The following is a 6000-nucleotide window of genomic DNA, read 5'->3' as shown; positions in this document are numbered from 1 at the left end:
TTAATTGATATCTTATTTTGGAAATTTAAGATTTTAGATGCGTTAGTTTTATTACCTAAAAAGTGCAGGATGAGCTGCTGGAAGTGGCCCATTTAGCACACATAGCAGCTGGTACCATCTGTCATAAAGCTCAAATTTAATAGATTGTAATTCTTGTTCTGAAGACATTGGTTGTAATGCATCCCATTTTGAAGCACTTTGGTTCACCCTTCCCCCACCCATAAACATACACACTCCCTTTCTCTCCTTTCCGGGCCTCCCGAGGTTGGTGTCTCTGCGTTAGGACTCTATTGTTGCCTACTGCTGGATAATGCCCTTATTAATTGTACCTCTTTGTAAGGTGTCAGCTGTAGCCTCAGATTGAGATGGATGGATCTCTGGAGTCTGCTCCCTGACCCTCCACAGACGCTCTATCTCTGCACAACACACAGATGCAACAGTGAGTGCTGACACACTATGACTAAAAGCTGAGATAAAACAGGCATGTTTTAATTATTTCACCGAAAAAGGAAACATGTTTCCAAACTGAAAAGCCCATGTTTGCCGTTGCTAAGGTGAGCTAGCATGTTTTAATTATCTGAATATCTGAGTGTCACATAGCTCATAGCAGTGATGAAATATCTTTTTTATTGATTATTTTAGTGTGTTGCAGAAATACTGGTTAATTAGGTGGCTTGAAGCCTCCGTGAGATCAACAGCATTAACATCAAATCCTTTCCTTCTCATTAAAGGAAACAGAGTCAATTTAATTAATGCATATTAATCCCCACTGATGCTCATTTTAGCTTAAAAAAAAGCATGGCAGTGTGGACTTCACATTTATCCATTAAATGAATGTGGTTTGATCACTCTCTGTATCAACACATACAAATTTTGAGAGCGTTTGTCATAATCTTTAGAGTCATTAACTGAATTGTAGGTAAGAGTTCACCTGTAGACATGATGAACATGTTTCTGTTTATTTATTAATGTTGGTGGATTTTAATTAGGTACAGTCAATAATTTAATAATCTAGTTAATTGTCTTGCAGTGTAATCGTATAGATACTAAAAGTCTCACACGTATTCCAGATGTAATAAATGATAAGTAAAATTTACAATCTTATGTCATTGGGAACATGTATATTTCATAAAATTATGGAAATCAATACATTTACATTAATGGGATGAACAGGAGATTAACATTTAAAATATTTTAGTAAGCAAACACCAATATTAAGATAAAACTGTGTATATAATACATTTGTACATATTACGCTCCTGCAGCAACTACTCCACTGATATTACTTCATTTCTTATTTGAATGTCCCCTGCTGTTAGCACACTTAACATGGCTTCATGAATGTCAGTGGATGTCACTTTAACCGACCCAAGCATCATGATCAGACAGTTTGGTTGTTGAAGTTTTAATAATGAGTTGATCTGAAGCCCCTCTGATGACATTATTGAACCAGCTAATAGCAACATTTGCACAGACAGAATCTTGCAGGAGCTTTTAGGGATGTTTAAGGTATTTCTGGTCAGATCTTTTTAAAGAAAAGAAAACATTTCTCACCTTGTAGACTCTTACAGGAGTACAGTGAATACTCTTTTGAATATCGTGATGATTCTTTAAGTTTAAAAAAGCAAGAATGCAGAAGAATAGACATCTGCCTTCCCTGCCACTTCTGTTACAAAAGTGCTTTTGAGCAAGGCAACTCATGCCTACCCAACTCTAATCAAGCTTTATTTTTTAATTAGATTATCTAAAATTCCAGTGGAAATTTGAGATGATAAAATAAAGTGAAAAATTTGATCTGCTTTTTATTGTCAAATTTTCTCAGATTGTTTTTTATTATGTCCATATAATTGAAAAGTTAACTGAAAACAATGTTGTAAAACAAACCATTCTATGTCCTTAAAATGATCATATTCCTGAACATAGTATAAGTCTTTTAAAGCACTTCATCCACAGCTCTTCTCTGAAACAACACAGTAACTGCACAAGCAGAAGGAGACTGAAGTAGCAAGAAAAAAAAAAGCACAGACCAGAAAATGGAGATCCTCTCCCTTCAGATCCTATTTAGAGAGGCCCTGCACATTTTTAAAGTGTCAATTGTTTTTGTCTCTTGAAGTGTGGATGGAATGTTTGAATTCCAGTATTAACTGTAGTGCCTGCTGAGTTAAATTATGGTCCCTGGGCTGTGGGGTGGGAGTAATCAATAAGAATACACAAGGCAGTGTGTAATGTGTCTGCTCCTAGCAGCAGGGACACTGTCCCCCTTACCCTGTCCCCCAGCAGGTTAGATAAATATGATACTGAAACAGGGCACACTGGATTATATGATATCAATGTAGAATCAGGGAAGTGCTATTACGCTCCCCTAGCCCACTGTGAGTACTATTGACAAGGTTGGCTTTGAACACGGTAGTGTATTGCTCCCTCTCTCTCTGTTCTGCTCTCTCCCTGTTCTCCTCTCTCTCCTCTCTCTCTTTCTCTCTCTCTCTCTCTCTCTCTCTCTCTCTCTCTCTCTCTCTCTCTCTCTCTCTCTCTCTCTCTCTCTCTCTCTTCTGTCTGCATAATATGAAGATCCACGGGAGGAAAGGGATCTATATTTCACTTAGCTTTGATTAAAATGGCTATTTAATGCCCGTGCCTTGAAGTTGTGTTTATTGCACCCACAAGTTAATCTGTGAAGGGCATGCTGTGATCTAAATTTCCAGATGCTTCTTTGCATAAAGAGCCAATAACATAATGTAGAATCAATATACAATTGATTTGATTTTTTACGCTCTGCGACATAGTGCTCATAACATTTTTGTATTGATAACTGTATCTTTTCTGTTTCTCATTTTGACCCCGTCAAATGTCCGACCAATTAACCAATGTGCCGATATTGTTGTTTGACTGCTTACTAGTTGCTCATACAGTAACCTCATATCACTGATCTACTCAGACTATTGATTAACTCTCCCTCCTCCATGGTGAAAGGATCAAACCTGGCATGTCTAAAAGGCCATTATCAGCGTCCACTTCAGATAACCTGCTACAACCTGATACAGCCCCTTTCACAGGTCGCAACCTCTCTGCCCTCTCCAGCCATCATACCCCCTCTGACCCCCAACCATCATTATCATTCTTGTGTTAAATGACATACAGGTCAAGAAAATGGCACCGTGTTGATGTCTCACATGTGAATAATCCATGCATCTCTGCAAAATGTCATGCTTCTGCTTCATCAAGTAGATTTTAGCATAGAGGCCAATGACAGTGTATTAAAGACAGTTTAAGATGCAGCACATTCTCTCGATTAGATTGAATGCATTGCAGGTGTAGTTGATTTTTCATACACAGGGCCATTTCTGAAAATATGTCAGCTCCTAAATATCACTACAGTTTTCAGAGCATTCTTTCTAGGGAAAAAAAACACTTTCATAGCAGACAGACAAAATCAATTAAAGGTTTATAGCAGCAACCCCCAGTCTTCATTTGTACACTTAATTTAGACATTCAGTCATTCCTTTATTTCAATTAAAACCCTAACAAGTGTTCTGGGGTCTGGATTTGTTGCACTGTTACAATTTCCAAAGTGCTTTTTTTTCATTCTGAGAGGAATCTAGATATTAAAGCTTTTTTTTCAGGCCAGGTATTAGTCACATCGCAGTTGCTTTCACACAAAAGATTTGGCAGAAGCTAATTTGCATAAGGTCAGAGTCAAGCTCCTGATGGAAGTTGTGCAGCATCCCTGTCTCTTAGCAACACTCTTTCTCTCTTGGTGTCTGTGTTGAATTGACTGGTCCTTGGCACTCATCTTTCACCAAGAAAATTCATAATGAAATGCCACCCGACAACCTGCATCTATCAGCGAGAGACACTCCTCACTTCTCTCATGGGTTACAATACTTTTACACTGGAATTAATAAATCAGCACATTGTTTAATGGCACTGCAGAGGAGAATGTCACTGCTATGTGTTCGCTCAGATTTGCAGCGACTTTCGTTTTAGGGGGGATAAACATGTTTATTAAGAATTGTGCCAAGATTAGAGGCAAATTAGCAGGTAATTGGAGACACCTGCAAAACAAAGAGGAGGATGGTGAGGTGGTAGTGTGGAGAGCGATAAAGGAAGAGATTGGGCTTCTGGGCTGGCCTCCACCCATTTATTGGTGGGGGAGGTATTTAAAAAGAGGGGATTTGGTATGTTGAAAAAATGACTTTTGTCCTCTTCCATGGTGACAGCATCCAGATGCTGCCAAGAGATGTTAATAGAGGGTCAAATTTTGGACAATAGTATCCATCACTGCTTTCACAACTGCCTCCGTACTCCAAGCTCAACGCTTTCTCTGGTCAAAAGAAGAGATGTGCTCCAATTACTGTTTTTGGCAAAGGCAGCCAGCCATAAACTATACTGTAATTATCGCTCTGCTGATGATTTCTATCATCTTGGTCACCTTGGTCACATGTGGTCCTTGCCCAGCACATTTAAACTTTCCGTGACAGGTCAAATCCATACACATTTATCGCCCACTCCTTTACATTCCCGTCGTCCTTTTATCGTCGCACATGTCTTCTTCTTTTACGTCGTGCTTGTCAACAACATCCAAGTCATGACAGGTGCTGGGCGGACATTAAACCTGCTGCTTTCTGTTTTAAAGCGCGCCGCGTTTCACGACTCATTTCCAGGCAGAATCTGGCTGAGGAAACGTCTGTGCACTGGGAATTATTTCAGCTCTCCCTGCTGTTGTACCCAGATACACACGCACCTTTCAACTGGCTCGTGTCACTGCAATACTGAAAATGTATTTCAAATCTAAATAATAATAATAATTATTATTATTATTATTATTATCAAATTATATTTATAGTCAAATTTAAACATTTAAAATATAAATGGGTTGTTTCAGGCTAAGATGTGTTGGATTTAGGTTACAGAACTCTAAATGTGATTTTTGTTTTAAAATAATATGATTCATAAAAACAAATAAATAAACGGTTCGCTGAATCTGATATATAACCGGACAAATTAGGTTGTTGCATGGTGGCACGTGCGCTATACACACAAATTGTGACATCTCCCGATTTCGATTATAACCACGAGGTAACTACTGAGAACTAAATGAGGAGGTGGTATCTAAATGTATTTGTTTTTGCCTACATGTAGCTCAAATTATTTTTTTCATATTTTAATTACTTCATCATCCACTGCGATAAATCGACGGAATTTCCTTTCACCACTGTCTCTATCTATTAATTGATGTATTTAAAAAAAAAAAAAAGATATTCGTCAATGCCGACGCGGAACTTTTACACACCCTGTGCATCACACAAGCTTTGCCGCTTTGTATCCGACAACATCCCAAGTGAACACGCAGGGTTTTCTCCTCTTTGCTGTTTTCTCGCTGCCAAAGGTCGTCCAGTTCTGTCGCACGGTTTGAGTGACTTCAACATAACCAAACGACTAATTGTCACCCTTTAATTGCGATTTAATTTGATCCCTCAGGCTCCTAAAAAGCTGAGTAAAATACCAAAATAAATTGCAGCAAATAACAAGCCTTTAGTGAATCTTATTGATTGATGTACGAGAGAAAGAGAGGCAGAGGGGACGCACCTGCCTCTATCTGTCCATCTCGGGATCATGAACACACCAAGTAGGTCTAATTTCTGAGACGTTCAGCTGGGATATGTCTCAATTGGGACTGAGATCAGAGGCTGTGATTGTCTATTGGTTTAGATTGGGTTGTTCAGTGCAATTCTGGAAACTTTTATTGCAATCCACAGATTGTAATGATGGAGAGCCCTCGATGTGACAGCACTGATTACATCAGCCTGTCTCTGGGTCTACCTTTCATCTCAGGTATGTATTCGTTCTGTGCGCAGTCCACAAACAGCTACAGCTTCTGTACGTATTTCAATGTTCACTTAGGGACGGACTCTCCTTTACAGACGGTAAGATTAACAATCTGACTGTTTTCATTCCGCTCATTCATTTATTGATCTTATTGCTTAATTAGAAAACTGGCAA

This window comes from Cebidichthys violaceus, unplaced genomic scaffold (assembly GCF_023349555.1).
Source record: "Cebidichthys violaceus isolate CVI_PGR_0920_01 unplaced genomic scaffold, fCebVio1.0.p SCAF_3, whole genome shotgun sequence".
Classification (NCBI taxonomy): Eukaryota; Metazoa; Chordata; class Actinopteri; order Perciformes; family Stichaeidae; genus Cebidichthys; species Cebidichthys violaceus.
Note: the sequence above shows the minus strand (reverse complement) of the source record.